At 55.1% G+C, this 14,814-nt stretch overlaps 1 protein-coding gene across 5 annotated transcripts in view; it reads right to left on the bottom strand.

The window, feature by feature from the left end:
* Nucleotides 1–14,814, bottom strand: part of TBL1X (transducin beta like 1 X-linked) — a 137,655-nt gene that overhangs the window by 52,330 nt on the left and 70,511 nt on the right. Inside the window, exon 1 of one of the 5 annotated variants that reach the window (XM_080653580.1) lies at nucleotides 1,084–1,130. The exons of the other annotated variants lie outside the window; for them this stretch is intronic. The gene's annotated coding sequence lies outside the window, so the exon portion shown is untranslated. Of the gene's footprint in view, nucleotides 1–1,083; nucleotides 1,131–14,814 lie in introns of those variants that run through there. 5 annotated transcript variants of the gene reach the window in all.

Raw genomic sequence — 14,814 nt, 5'->3', positions numbered from 1 at the left:
GTGTGTTTCCCGTACAGGAAGAAGGGCTCCCCCAAAGGAAGTTGACTTTCCCCCACAGGAAGAAGGGTTCCCCTACAGGAAGGTGTGTTTTCCCAACAGGAAGATAGGTTCCCTATAGGAAGTTTCATTTCCCCTAAGGAATAAGGGTTCACCCACAAGAAGATGTGTTTCCCACAGGAAGTTGCATTTCCCTGACAGGAAGAAGGGTTCTACCACAGGAAGGTGAGTTTCCCCCACAGGAAAAAGTGTTCCCCCACAGGAAGATGTGTTTCTCCCACAGGAAGATGGGTTCCTCCACAGGAAAGTGCGTTTCCCCCATAAAAAGTAGGGTTCCCCCACAGGAAGAAGGGTTCCCCACAGGACGGTGTGTATCCCCTACAGGAAGAAGGGCTCCCCCACAGGAAGTTGCATTTCCCCTACAGCAAGAAGGGCTCCCCCACAGGAAGTTGCATTTCCCCCACAGGAAGAAGGGTTCCCCCACAGGAAGGTGCATTTCCCACACAGGAAGTAGGCTTCCCCCACAGAAAGGGTTCCCCACAGGAACGTGTGTTTCCCCTACAGGAATAAGGGCTCCACCACAGGAAGTTCCATTTACTCCACAGGAAGAAGGGCTCCCCCACAGGAAGTTGTGTTTCCCCCACAGGAAGATGGGTTCCCCACAGGAAGTTGCATTTCCCTGACAGGAAGAAGGGTTCCCCCACAGTAAGGTGAGTTTCCCCCACAGGAAGAAGGATTCCCCATAGGAAGGTGGGTTCCCCACAGGAAGTTGCATTTCGCTGATAGGAAGAAGGGTTCACCCACAGGAAGTTGCATTTCCCCAAAAGGACGAAGGGTTCAACCACAGGAAGTTGTGTTTCTCCCAGAGGAAGGTGCATTTCCCCCACAGGAAGGTGAGTCCCCCTACAGGAACACGCATTTCCCCCACAGGAAGCTGCCTTTCCCCCACAAGAAGGTGCATTTCCCCCATAGAAAGGTGCCTTTCCACCACAGGAAGGTGTGTTTTTCCCAAATAAAAGTGTATCTCCAGGGTAAGAAGGATTCATGCATAAAAAGGTGTGTTTTCCCCCCAGGAAGGTGTATTACCTCCACGGGAAGATGAGTTCCCCCACAGGAAGGTGCTTTTCCCCCACAGGAATGTGTGTTCCCCACAGGAAGATGCTCAGCTAAGGAGCCACACCAGCCGGGCAAAAACACTGTCTGTGGATAAGCCAAGTAGAGAATAGGAGAGGCAGCAAATGCACACACCCTCCTGCCATTCACACACATCCAGTCTCCCTCCCAAGGGGCCACAACTCTCCACACCCAGGGCCCCTTTAAGGAGAGGCGGGAAGCGGGGAGCAGGGGCGCCCCTAAGTGTAATCTTCGCCCTCACTGGGCCCACTGGCCGCCCTGTCTCTGCCCCCCGCCCCCCTTCTTGTTTCAAATGCAGCCCTAACATGCAGACGCCGAGTGAGGCTAGCGGCAGGAGAACGAGGTGCCAGCCAGAAACGCAGGGTTAGGGAAACTCCGACATCAGTCCTTCACTGTTTCTTTTTTTAACCCTCACCCAGGGATATTTTTCTACGGATTTCCAGAGAGAGAGGAAGAGGGAGAGAGAGAAACATCGACGTGACAGAGACACACCGATCGTGCAGGCAGCCCGTCCAGGGCCAGGGATCTCGCCTGCAACCGAGGTACGTGCCCTTGACCGGAATTGGACCCTTCAGCCAGCAGCTGACGCTCTCTGCACTGAGCAACCGGCCAGGGCCAAGGTCACCGCCCTGAAAACACCTGCCACGTAAGTGAACCCCACAAAGTGCAGGTTCTGATCAGAACCCGAGACACGCCCTTGGAGCTCGGATTATGTCCATTTCACAGAAGAAGAAATGTGAGTGACTGACACATAAAATGAAACATTCCACGGGAAAAAGGGATGCCCCCCTATCTCAGCTCAGCCGATCCCAACCAGGGAGGCTGTGTGAGGGGACTGTCCCCCAACCCTGGCAATACGGGACAATTTGCACAACCTTTCGGGAAAGCGATTGGTCATCAGCCTTGATGTCCGGCGATCCAGCCTAAGGCACAAACAGGAAGCCGCCTAAGTCCCCAACACTGTTGCGGCCCGCCCCCCCACACCCTTGCCCCGACCCGGTGTGGCTCAGTGGCTGACATTGGCCTATGAACCAGGAGGTCACGGTTCGATTCCCGGTCAAGGGCACACCCGGATTGCGGACTCGATCCCCAGTAGGGGGCGTGCAGGAAGCATCCGATCCGTGATTCTGTGTCATCATGGATGTTTCGCTCTCTCTCTCCCTAAAAAAAAAAAATCAATGGAAAAATATCCTCAGGTGAGGATTGACAACCAAAAATTCAAAAAAAAAAAAAAAAACACAACGAGGTTGACCTTTAGAACTCCCAGATTATTCTCATCGGCCTCAGCCAGGACCAAGTATAAGAAAACGTGGGACTAAAACCCACCCAGACTTCCCTGACGTTTATAAAAGAGGGAAGACTCAGTCCATGGTGACATATCGCATATACGAGTGGCCAGATGATGATGATCTCTGAACACATAATCATCTGGCCACTCCGTGTCTATCCTATAGAATAAAAGGCTAATATGCACATGGTCCCCTCGACCAGGAGTTCGACCAGCAGGCAGGCCAGCCAACCGCCCACGTCCTCTCCCCCTGGCCATGCTGGCCGGACCCCACCCATGCATGAATTCATGCACCAGGCCTCTAAAATATACATACATACATACATATATATATATATATATATATATATATATATATATATATATATACTGAGTGGACAGATTATTGTGCGTTCAGAGATCATCATCATCTGGCCACTCAGTGTATATCCGAGGACTGGAACGCAATGAGGTTGTATATGAGAAATGCCGAGAAACAGGCATTTTAGTCAGCTCTACCCGACCCTGGGCACCCCCGTGTGTGCAGAAAATCACTTCCCGACTCCATCTCATCAACCAGCGACCACCTGCACGCACACGCACGGACGTCTCAGGTCAAAGCCCGCACTCGGAGCAGGTGAGCTCCGCATCCCGGACTGGTCCCCGCTGCTGCCTCGATCTCCTGGCCCAGCTTCCGGGCCCGGAGTTCTCAGAGTCGAGAGCAAGGCCTCGCCAGGATACCGTGCGTGGCTGCCAACGCGTGAGGAAGCCAGGAAGCGCGGCAGCTGGGCATCAAACACTTGACCCACACAGACACGCAAGGATCCCGAGACGGGGCCTGATTTACACGTGACGACCAGGAAGCCTTCCGCTCACGGACCAGAGCTTCCACAGCGACACGGGCCACCCTAGACCAGTGGTCGGCAAACCGCGGCTCGCGAGCCACATGCGGCTCTCTGGGCCCTTGAGTGTGGCTCTTCCACAAAATACCACGGCCTGGGCGAGTCTATGTTGAAGAAGTGGCGTTAGAAGTTTAAGTTTAAAACATTTGGCTCTCCAAAGAAATTTCCATCGTTGTACTGTGGATATGTGGCTCTGTGGACTGATGAGTTTGCCGACCACTGGTCTAGCCGGTTCTAGACCTGAGAACTATTCACAGCCTGAGCCCTTGCTGGAAAGAATAAGGAAAAGAAAGAAAACGAACTTGTGTCTTTGATTTCCAACACACGTGTGCAATATCTCTTTTTAAAAAATATTTTTATTGATTTCAGAGAGGGTCAGGGAGAGAGAGATAGAAACATCCATGATGGGAGAGAATCATGGACCAGCTGGCTGCCTCCTGCACGCCCCCCTTCCCGCCCCCCCGCCGTGGATCGAGCCCACAACCCGGGCATGTGCCCTGACGGGGAATCGAACCCTGACCTCCTGGTTCATAGGTTGACCCTGAACCACATAGCCACGCCAGCCTGGCTGTGACCACATTAGAAAAAAGAAGACGAAATGAATATGTGATCAGACCTGGAAGCTGGTAACTCCTTGGTGGTCCCTTTGACCTGCTACAGCAATCACGTCCAACTCGCGGCCGGCGGCCCGCACACCTCCTGTGACACGCTTGTGCTGTGGGAATAATGCCCTAAGATCCCGTAAGGATCACTACTGTCACGGGGGGGGGGAGGGTGGGGGGGGGGAGTCCCACGTTTGACACGCACAGCTCCACACGCGACGCTGCTTCTCTAAAAATGCCATCGGTGCCCTGGCCGGTGTTGCTCAGTGGGTAGCGCGTCGGCCTGTGGACTGAAGGGTCCCGGGTTCGATTCCGGTCAAGGGCATGTACGTTGGTTGCAGGCACATCCCCAGTAGGGGGCGTGCAGGAGGCAGCTGATGGATGTTTCTCTCTCATGGATGTTTCTAACTCTCTCTCACCCTCCCTTCCTCTCTAAAAAAATCAATAAAATATATTTTACAAAAAGATGTCTCAGGGGATGAGCCATTCAGACACACACCTGTCCGTAGAGAAGCCGCAGAACTGTGAGATCTTGCTCCCGGAGGATGTGGTCAGTTTGGCTAAAATAACCTTATGAAACTAAAAAATAACAATAAGACACTCATCTCATGGAAAACCTAGTTTTACATCCCCATTCAGAGTAGGTTAGCCCTGGCCGGGCGGCTCCGTTAGCTGGAGCATCAAACGCACACCCAAAGGTTGGGGGTTCGATCCCTGGTCAGGGCCCAACCTAGGTTGGGGGTTCGATCCCCGGTCGGGAAGCGTCCGGAAGGCAACCGACTCTCTCTCTCTCTAAACTAATGAACTCGTACCCTCCAGTGGGATATTTAAAAGGTGAGGTCGCCGAAATGAAACGGAAGCTGTTCTCCAGGTGACCAAGTGCCGGGGCTCGGCTCCTGAGTGAGGGAGAAGGCTGGCCCGGCCCCTGCTGGCGACCCCTTGCCCGCTGCACCCGGAACCCATCTCCCAGGCGGGTCCCGGGAGGTCACTCCTCGCCAGGGCGCCCCAAACTCCAGAAAACCCTGTGCATCGCAACGCGCTAGGTCACCTGCACCTGCCTGACCCCCAGCAGTCTGGCGCGCAGCTGCACAAGCCTCCAGCTCCAGCGGAAGGGGCGTGGCTTCGGGTAAGGGGGCGCGGCTTTTGCAATCAGGGCGTGACTTTGCTGAAGGGGTGGGGTTTGGGGCAGGTGACATGAATTTTTAGACGGGGCGTGGCTTTGTGAGAGGGACTTTGCGGAAGGGGCGTGGCCTTGCGGAAGGGGCGGGGCTTTTGCTTAAGGGGCAGAGCTTTGTTGAAGGGGCGGGGCTTTGTGTCCCCTGGAGGTGTTCCGTGGGATGTCTGATGGTCCCCTTGTTCTCTGCTCTCCCCCTACCATTTAAATTACATCAACCAATCCTGGCCGGTGTGGCTCAGTGGATACAGCATCCGCCTGCAGACTGAAGGGTCCCGGGTTCGATTCCCGGTCAAGGTCACATGCCCGGGTGGTGGGCTCCATCCCCAGCAGGGGGCGTGCAGGAGGCAGCCGGTCCATGATTCTCTCTCCTCATGGATGTTACTATCTCTCCCTCCCTCTCCCTTCCTCTCTGAAATCAATGAAAATTTATTTTAGAAATAAATAAAAAAATATTTAAAAAAAGAAAAAGCGCGTGAGGGAGGACGCAGCTGTAGGTCATCAGCATGTTGCCCAACTGCGCCCTGTCTTTCCTGTGCCCGCAACTCTGTCTCCCCGGGGAAGGGAGGTCCCCAGGAGCGGGGCCTGGGGTGGGACCCGTCCCTGCTGGATCCGGAGCCCCAGGGCCGAGCTCTCCCATGCCTCGCGGTCACTTCCCACGGTCCTGCCCGGCCTCGCAGGAACAAGGGCTGCTCTCAATTCCCTGCTGGACTCACGTCCGGCGCGTGGAGGCCCCAGCTCATTATCCCGGTTCCAATTTCCAGTCGGATCAGTGAGCACTGCAGCAAGAAATGGGACGGCCAGTCCTCACAGGGGCAACGTCGAGCCCTGGCCGGTGTGGCTCAGTGGATAGAGCGCCAGCCCACGGCCTGAACTGTCCCGGGTTCGATCTTAGTCAAGGGCACGTACCTGCGTTACAGGCTCGATCCCCAGTGGGGGGAGGGGGTGCAGGAGGCATCCAGGACACGATTCTCTTGCATCATGGATGTTTCTCTCTCCCTCTCCCTTCCTCTCTGACATCAATAAAAATATATTGAATGAAATAAAAACGAATGGAAAGATATCCTCGGGTGAGGATGCAAAACAACAAAAGAGTAAGGAGCCCTGTGTCTGCTACCCCAGGTTCCCCACCCCACCCCGCCCCCCAAAACTGTGCCAACGAGAGGAGCCCTGTGTCTGCTACCACAGGTTCCCCACCCCACCCCGCCCACCCCAAATCTGTGCCGGACGAGAGGAGCCCTGTGTCTGCTACCCCAGGTTCCCCACCCCACCCTGCCCCCCTAAACTGTGCCGGATGAGAGGAGCCCTGTGTCTGCTACCCCAGGTTCCCCACCCCACCCCACCCCCCAAACTGTGCCGGAGGAGATGCTGCAAATGCCGAACCTGTTAGGGCCTCCTGCATCATGTTGCCGTGGAGATGGATGCTGGTACAACAAGATGCTTCAGCTCCCTGCTGGCAAGGGCTGTATCAGACCCCACTGCCCCCCCCCCCGCCCCCCGCCTTCTCTGTGGTTTCACACAGGGCGATTCACACATTCCCAAATGTGCAGGGGAAAACAAACAACAAATGGCCTGAACCTGTGACATAATGTCTTCGCTGGAGGCATTTCACATTGACCTTGACCTGCGACCCCCCTGGGGCCCTGGGCTGCCAGGGAGCTTACTGGGGGCCCGGTTTCGGTTGACCTTGACCCCCTTGGAGCACCGGCTTATTGAGTCGCAGGCACCTCTGTCTGCTTACACCTGCGGCGCCTGCCAACAGGATACACACGGGGCTCAGAAGTACCCGGCTTTTTCATGTTCATCAACGGTGTCCATGTTGCAATCTGTGTGAGCTCCCCCTGCCCCACCCCCATGAGAGAGGCTGCAAAGACTTGGTCTCCCTAACAGAACGGCCCGTGCTGCTCCATTAGTCCAGGGCTAGGGTGGGGGGTAGTACCTGCCAGAGCCGCCCCTGCACCCAGCCTCAGGCGACCCCTTGGAGGGAGCACAGGTGACAGGCCTGTCCCTGCAGCGTCCTTTCCCACCCGGCGCCCCACGGAGCTCCAGTTCAGCCTCCACCCTGGGGTCCTTTCTGCTGTGGGCAGTGCCCCCGAGTCTCAACTCAACCTGTGTGTGTGTGTGTGTGTGAGTGTGTGTATGTATGTGTGTGTGTGTGTGTGCGCTCATGTTCCTAATTAGGACCCTAATTAGGAAGGTGTGTTTCCCCTACAGGAAGAAGGGCTCCCCCGCAGGAAGTTGCATTTCCCCCACAGTTAGAAGGGTTCCCCACAGGAAGTTGCATTTCCCTGACAGGAAAAAGTGTTCCCCCACAGGAAGGTGGTTTCCCCACAGGAAGTTGCACTTCGCTGATAGGAAGAAGGGTTCACCCACAGGAAGCTGCATTTCCCTAATAGGAAGAAGGCTTCCCCCATAGGAAGGTGGCTTTCCCCCACAGGAAGAAGGGTTCCCCTACAGGAAGTAATGTCCGCCACAGGAAGTTGCATTTCCTCCACATGAAGAAGTGTTCCCCCACATGAAGGTGCGTTTCCCCCACAGGAAGTAGGGTTCCTCCACAGCAAGGGTTCCCCACAGTGTTTCCCCTACAGAAAGAAGGGTTCCCCACAGGAAGTTGCATTTCCCTGACAGGAAGAAGGGTTCCCCCACAGGAAGGTGAGTTTCCCCCACAGGAAGGTGGGTTCCCCACAGGAAGTTGCATTTCCCCGACAGGAAGAAGGGTTCCCCCATAGGAAGGTGAGTTTTCCCCACAGGTCGGTGGGTTCCCACAGGAAGTTGTGTTTCCCCCACAGGAAGAAGTGTTTCCCACAGGAACGTGTGTTTCCCCTACAGGAAGAAGGGTTGCCCACAGGAAGTTGCATTTCCCACACAGGAAGAAGTGTTCCTCTATAGGAAGGTGTGTTTTCCCTACAGGAAGATGGATTTTGTACAGGAAGTTGCATTTCCCCGACAGGAAAAATGGTTCCCCCAAGGAAGGTGAGTTTCCCCTACTGGAAGATGGGTTCCCCACAGGAAATTGCATTTATCCAACAGGAAGAAGGGTTCCCCAACAGCAAAGTGAGTTTCGCACACAGGAACAAGGGTTACTCCACAGGAAGGTGTGTTTCCCCTACAGGAAGAAGTGCTGCCTCGCAGGAAGTTGCATTTCCCCCACAGGAAGAAGGGTTCCCCACAGGAAGTTGCGTTTCCCTGACAGGAAGAAGGGTTTCCCCACAGGAAGGTGAGTTTCCCTTACAGGAGGGTGGGTTCCCCACAGGCAGTTGCATTTCCCTGACAGGAAGAAGGGTTCCCCCACAGGATGTTGCGTTTCCCCCACAGGAAGATGGGTTCCCCACAGGAAGTTGCATTTCCCTGACAGGAAGAAGGCTTCCCCTACAGGAAGGTGAGTTTCCCCCACAGGAAGAAGGATTCCCCACAGGAAGTTGCATTTCTCTGACAGGAAAAAGTGTTACCCCACAGGAAGGTGGGTTCCCCACAGGAAGTTGCATTTCGCTTATAGGAAGAAGGGATCACCCACAGGAAGTTGCATTTCCCCAACAGGAAGAAGGGTTCCCCCACAGGAAGGTGCGTTTCCCCCACAGGAAGTAGGCTTCCCCCACAGGAAGGGTTCCCCACAGGAACATGTGTTTCCCTACAGGAATAAGGGCTCCCCTAGAGGAAGTTGAATTTCCCCCACAGGAAGAAGGGCTCCCACACAGGAAGTTGTTTCCCCCACAGGAAGATGGGCTCCCCACAGGAAGTTGCATTTCCATGACAGGAAGAAGGGTTCCCCCACAGTAAGGTGAGTTTCCCACACAGGAAGAAGGATTCCCCATAGGAGGGTGGGTTCCCCACAGGAAGTGGCATTTCGCTGATAGGAAGAAGGGTTCCCTTACAGGAAGTTGTGTTTCTCCCAGAGGAAGGTGCATTTCCCCCACAGGAAGGTGAGTCCCCCTACAGGAACACGCATTTCCCCCACAGGAAGCTGCCTTTCCCCCACAAGAAGGTGCATTTCCCCCATAGAAAGGTGCCTTTCCACCACAGGAAGGTGTGTTTTCCCCAAAGAAAAAGTGTATTCCCAGGGTAAGAAGGATTCATGCATAGGAAGGTGTGTTTTCCCCCCAGGAAGGTGTATTTCCCCCTCGGGAAGATGAGTTCCCCCACAGGAAGGTGCTTTTCCCCCACAGGAATGTGTGTTCCCCACAGGAAGATGCTCAGCTAAGGAGCCACACCAGCCGGGCAAAAACACTGTCTGTGGATAAGCCAAGTAGAGAATAGGAGAGGCAGCAAATGCACACACCCTCCTGCATTCACACACATCCAGTCTCCCTCCCAAGGGGCCACAACTCTCCACACCCAGGGCCCCTTTAAGGAGAGGCGGGAAGCGGGGAGCAGGGGCGCCCCTAAGTGTAATCTTCGCCCTCACTGGGCCCACTGGCCTCCCTGTCTCTGCCCCCCGCCCCCCCTTCTTGTTTCATATGCAGCCCTACCCTGCAGACGCCGAGTGAGGCTAGCGGCAGGAGAACGAGGTGCCAGCCAGAAACGCGGGGTTAGGGAAACTCCGACATCAGTCCTTCACTGTTTCTTTTTTTAACCCTCACCCAGGGATATTTTTCTACGGATTTCCAGAGAGAGAGGAAGAGGGAGAGAGACAAACATGGACGTGACAGACACACACCGATCGTGCAGGCAGCCCGTCCAGGGCCAGGGATCTCGCCTGCAACCGAGGTACGTGCCCTTGACCGGAATTGGACCCTTCAGCCAGCAGCTGCCGCTCTCTGCACTGAGCAACCGGCCAGGGCTAAGGTCACCGCCCTGAAAACACCTGCCACGTAAGTGAACCCCACAAAGTGCAGGTCCGATCAGACCCCGAGACACGCCCTTGGAGCTCGGATTATGTCCATTTCACAGAAGAAGAAATGTGAGTGACTGACACATAAAATGAAACATTCCACGGGAAAAAAGGATGCCCCCCTATCTCAGCTCAGCGGACCCCAACCAGGGAGGCTGTGTGAGGGGACTGTCCCCCAACCCCGGCAATACGGGACAATTCGGCAATACACAACCTTTCGGGAAAGCAATTGGTCATCAGCCTTGACGTCCGGCGATCCAGCCTAAGGCACGAACAGGAAACCGTCTAAGTCCCCAACAGTGTTGTGCCCCACCCCCCCACCCGGTGTGGTTCAGTGGCTGACATTGGCCTATGAAGCAGGAGGTCACGGTTCGATTCCCGGTCAAGGGCACATACCCGGGTTGCAGACTCGATCCCCAGTAGGGGGCGTGCAGGAGGCATCCGATCCGTGATTCTCTTGCATCATGGATGTTTCTCTCTCCCTCTCCCTTCCTCTCTGACATCAATAAAAATATATTGAATAAAATAAAAAAGGATGGAAAGATATCCTCGGGTGAGGATGCACAACAACAAAAGAGTAAGGAGCCCTGTGTCTGCTACCCCAGGTTCCCCACCACACCCGCCCCCAAAACTGTGCCAGAGGAGATGCTGCAAATGCCGAACGTGTTAGGGCCTCCTGCATCATGTTGCCGTGGAGATGGACGCTGGTACAACAAGATGCTTCAGCTCCCTGCTGGCAAGGGCTGTATCAGACCCCACTGCCACCCCCCCCCCACCCCGCCTTCTCTGTGGTTTCACACAGGGCGATTCACACATTCCCAAATGTGCAGGGGAAAACAAACAACAAATGGCCTGAACCTGTGACATAATGCCTGCCCGTCTTCGCTGGAGGCATTTCACATTGACCTTGACCTGCGACCCCCTTGGGGCCCAGGGCTGCCAAGGAGCTCACTGGGGGCCCGGTTTCGGTTGACCTTGACCCCCTTGGAGCACCGGCTTATTGAGTCGCAGGCACCTCTGTCTGCTTACACCTGCGGCGCCTGCCAACAGGACACACACGGGGCTCAGAAGTACCCGGCTTTTTCATGTTCATCAACGGTGTCCGTGTTGCAAGCCGTGTGAGCGCCCCCTGCCCCACCCCCATGAGAGAGGCTGCAAAGACTTGGTCTCCCTAACAGAACGGCCCGTGCTGCTCCATCAGGCCAGGTCAGCGGCGGGGGGCGGGGGGGATGGGGGTAGTACCTGCCAGAGACGCCCCTGCACCCAGCCGCAGGCTACCCCTTGGAGGGAGCACAGGTGACAGGCCTGTCCCTGCAGCGTCCTTTCCCACCCGGCGCCCCACGGAGCTCCAGTTCAGCCTCCACGCTGGGGTCCTTTCTGCTGTGGGCAGTGCCCCCGAGTCTCAACTCAACCTGTGTATGTATGTGTGTGTGTGAGTGTGTATGTATGTGTGTGTGTGTGTGTGTGTGTGTGCATGTGTTCCTAATTAGGACCCTAATTAGGAAGGTGTGTTTTCCCCAGAGGAGAAGTGTTACACCACAGGAAAGTGAGTGTCCTCCACAGGCAGAAGGGTTTCACCACAGGAAGGTGTGTTTCCCCCACAGGAAGATGTGTTTACCCACAGGATCGTGTATTTCCCCCACAGGAAGAAAGGTTCCCCACAGGAAAGTGCGTATCCCCCACAGAAAGTAGGGTTCCCCCACAGGAAGACGGGTTCCCCACAGGAACGTGTGTTTCCCCTACAGGAAGAAGAGCTCCCCCACAGGAAGTTGCATTTCCCCCACAGGAAAAAGGGCTCCCCCACAGGAAGTTGCATTTCCCCCACAGGAAGAAGGGTTCCCCCACAGGATGTTGTGTTTCCCCCACAGGAAGATGGGTTCCCAACAGGAAGTTGCATTTCCCTGACAGGAAGTTGCATTTCACTGATAGGAAGACAAGTTCACCAACAGGAAGTTGCATTTCCCTGATAGGAAGACGAGTTCACCAACAGGAAGTTGCATTTCCCAACAGGAAGAAGGATTCCCCCAAAAGAAGGTGGGTTTCCCCCACAGGAAGTAGGGTTCCCCCACAGGAAGAAGGGTTCTCCCACAGGAAAAGGGTGACACCACTAGAAAGTGTGTGTCCCCCATAGGAAAGGGGTTCCCCACAGAAATGTGTGTTTCCCGCACAGGTAGAGTGGTTACCCCACCGTAATGTGTGTTTCCTCCAGAGGAAGAAAGGTTACACCACAGGAAAGTGCCTGTCCCACACAGGAAGAAGGGTTACACCAGAAGACAGTGTGAGTCCCCAGCAGGAATAAGGGTTTCCCCACAGGAAGGTGTTTCCCCCACAGGAAGAAGGGTTCCTCCACAGGAAAGTGCGTTTCCCCCAGAAACAGTAGGGTTCCCCCACAGGAAGAAGGGTTCCCCACAGGAAGGTGTGTTTCCCCTACAGGAAGAAAGGCTCCCCCACAGGAAGTTGCATTTCCCTGACAGGAAGAAGGGTTCCACCATAGGAAGGTGAGTTTCCCCCACAGGAAAAAGTGTTCCCTCACAGGAAGATGTGTTTCCCCACAGGAAGTAAGGTTCCCCAGAGGAAGAAGAGTTGCCTACGGGAAGGTGTGTTTCCCCTACAGGAAGAAGTGTTCCCCCACAGGAAGTTGAATTTCCCCCACAGGAAGAAGGGTTCCCCTACAAAGAAGTAACGTCCCCCACAGGAAGGTGCATTTCCCCCACAGGAAGAAGGGTTCCCCCACAGGAAGGTGCGTTTCCCCCACAGGAAGTAGGCTTCCCCCACAGGAAGGGTTCCCCACAGGAACGTGTGTTTCCCATACAGGAATAAGGGCTCCCCCACAGGAAGTTGTGTTTCCGCCACAGGAAGATGGGTTCCCCACAGGAAGTTGCATTTCCCTGACAGGAAGAAGGGTTCCCCCACAGTAAGGTGAGTTTCCCCCACAGTAAGAAGGATTCCCCACAGGAAGCTGCCTTTCCCCCACAAGAAGGTGCATTTCCCCCAAAGAAAGGTGCCTTTCCACCACAGGAAGGTGTGTTTTCCCCAAGGAAAAAGTGTATTCCCAGGGTAAGAAGGATTCATGCATAGGACGGTGTGTTTTCCACACAAGAAGGTGTATTTCTCCCACGGGAAGATGAGTTCCCCCACAGGAAGGTACGTTTCCCCCACAGGAAGATGCTCAGCTAAGGAGCCACACCAGCCGGGCAAAAACACTGTCTGTGGATAAGCCAAGTAGAGAATAGGAGAGTCAGCAAACGCACACACCCTCCTGCCATTCACACACATCAAGTCTCCCTCCCAAGGGGCCACAACTCTCCACACACAGGGCCCCTTAAGGAGAGGCGGGAAGCGGGGAGCTCGGGCGCCCCTAAGTGTAATCTTCGCCCTCACTGGGCCCACTGGCCTCCCTGTCTCTGCCCCCCGCCCCCGCTTCTTGTTTCATATGCAGCCCTAACCTGCAGACGCCGAGTGAGGCTAGCGGCAGGAGAAGGAGATGCCAGCCAGAACCGCCGGGTTAAGGAAACTGCTTATTCTCATCGTCCTCAGCCAGGACCAAGTATAAGAAAACGTGAGACTAAAACCCACCCAGACTTCCCTGACGTTTATAATAGGGGGAAGACTCAGTCCATGGTGACATATCGCATACACCGAGTGGCCAGATGATGATGATCTCTGATGGCATAATCATCTGGCCACTCAGTGTGTGTCCTATAGAATAAAAGGCTAATATGCACATGGTCCCCTCGACCAGGAGTTCGACCAGCAGGCAGGCCGGCCAACCGCCCATGTCCCCTCCCCCTGGCCAGGCTGGCCGGACCCCACCAATGCACGAATTCATGCACTGGGCCTCTAAAATATATATATATATACACACACACACACACATATATACATATACACACACACACTGAGTGGCCACATTATTATGGGTTCAGAGATCATCATCATCTGGCCACTCAGTGAATATCCGAGGACTGGAATGCAATGAGGTTGTATATGAGAAATGCCGAGACAGAGGCATTTTAGTCAGCTCTACCCGACCCTGGGAACCCCCATGTGTGCAGAAAATCACTTCCCGACTCCATCTCATCAACCAGCGACCACCTGCACGCACACGGACGGACGTCCCAGGTCAAAGCCCGCACTCGGAGCAGGTGGGCTCCGCATCCCGGACCGGTCCCCGCTGCTGCCTCGATCTCCTGGCCCAGCTTCCGACCCGGAGTTCTCAGAGTCGAGAGCAAGGCCTTGCCAGGATACCGCGCGTGGCTGCCAAGGCGTGAGGAAGCCAGGAAGCGCGGCAGCTGGGCATCAAACACTTGATCCACACAGACACGCCAGGATCCCGAGACGGGGCCTGATTTACACATGACGACCAGGAAGCCTTCCGCTCACGGACCCGAGCTTCCACAGCGACAGGGGCCACTCTAGTCCAGTGGTCAGCAAACCGCGGCTCGCGAGCCACATGCGGCTCTCTGGGCCCTTGAGTGTGGCTCTTCCACAAAATACCACGGCCTGGGCGAGTCTATGTTGAAGAAGTGGCGTTACAAGAAGTTTAAGTTTAAAACATTTGGCTCTCCAAAGAAATTTCAATCATTGTACTGTGGATATGTGGCTCTGTGGACTGATGAGTTTGCCGACCACTGGTCTAGCCGGTTCTGGACCTGAGAATTATTCACAGCCTGGAGCCCTGGCTGGAAAGAATAAGGAAAAGAAGGAAAACGAACTTGTGTCTTTGACTTCCCACACACGTGTGCAATATCTCTTTTTAAAAAATATTTTTATTGATTTCAGAGAGGGACAGGGAGAGAGAGATAGTAACATCCATGATGGGAGAGAATCATGGACCGGCTGGCTGCCTCCTGCACGCCCCCCCCCCCCGCCCCCCGGGGATCGAGCCCACAACCCGGGCATGTGCCCTG

This window comes from Plecotus auritus (assembly GCF_963455305.1).
Source record: "Plecotus auritus genome assembly, chromosome: X".
In the NCBI taxonomy this organism is placed as follows: domain Eukaryota; kingdom Metazoa; phylum Chordata; class Mammalia; order Chiroptera; family Vespertilionidae; genus Plecotus; species Plecotus auritus.
Note: the sequence above shows the minus strand (reverse complement) of the source record. Positions and strands in the feature narration are given on the sequence as shown.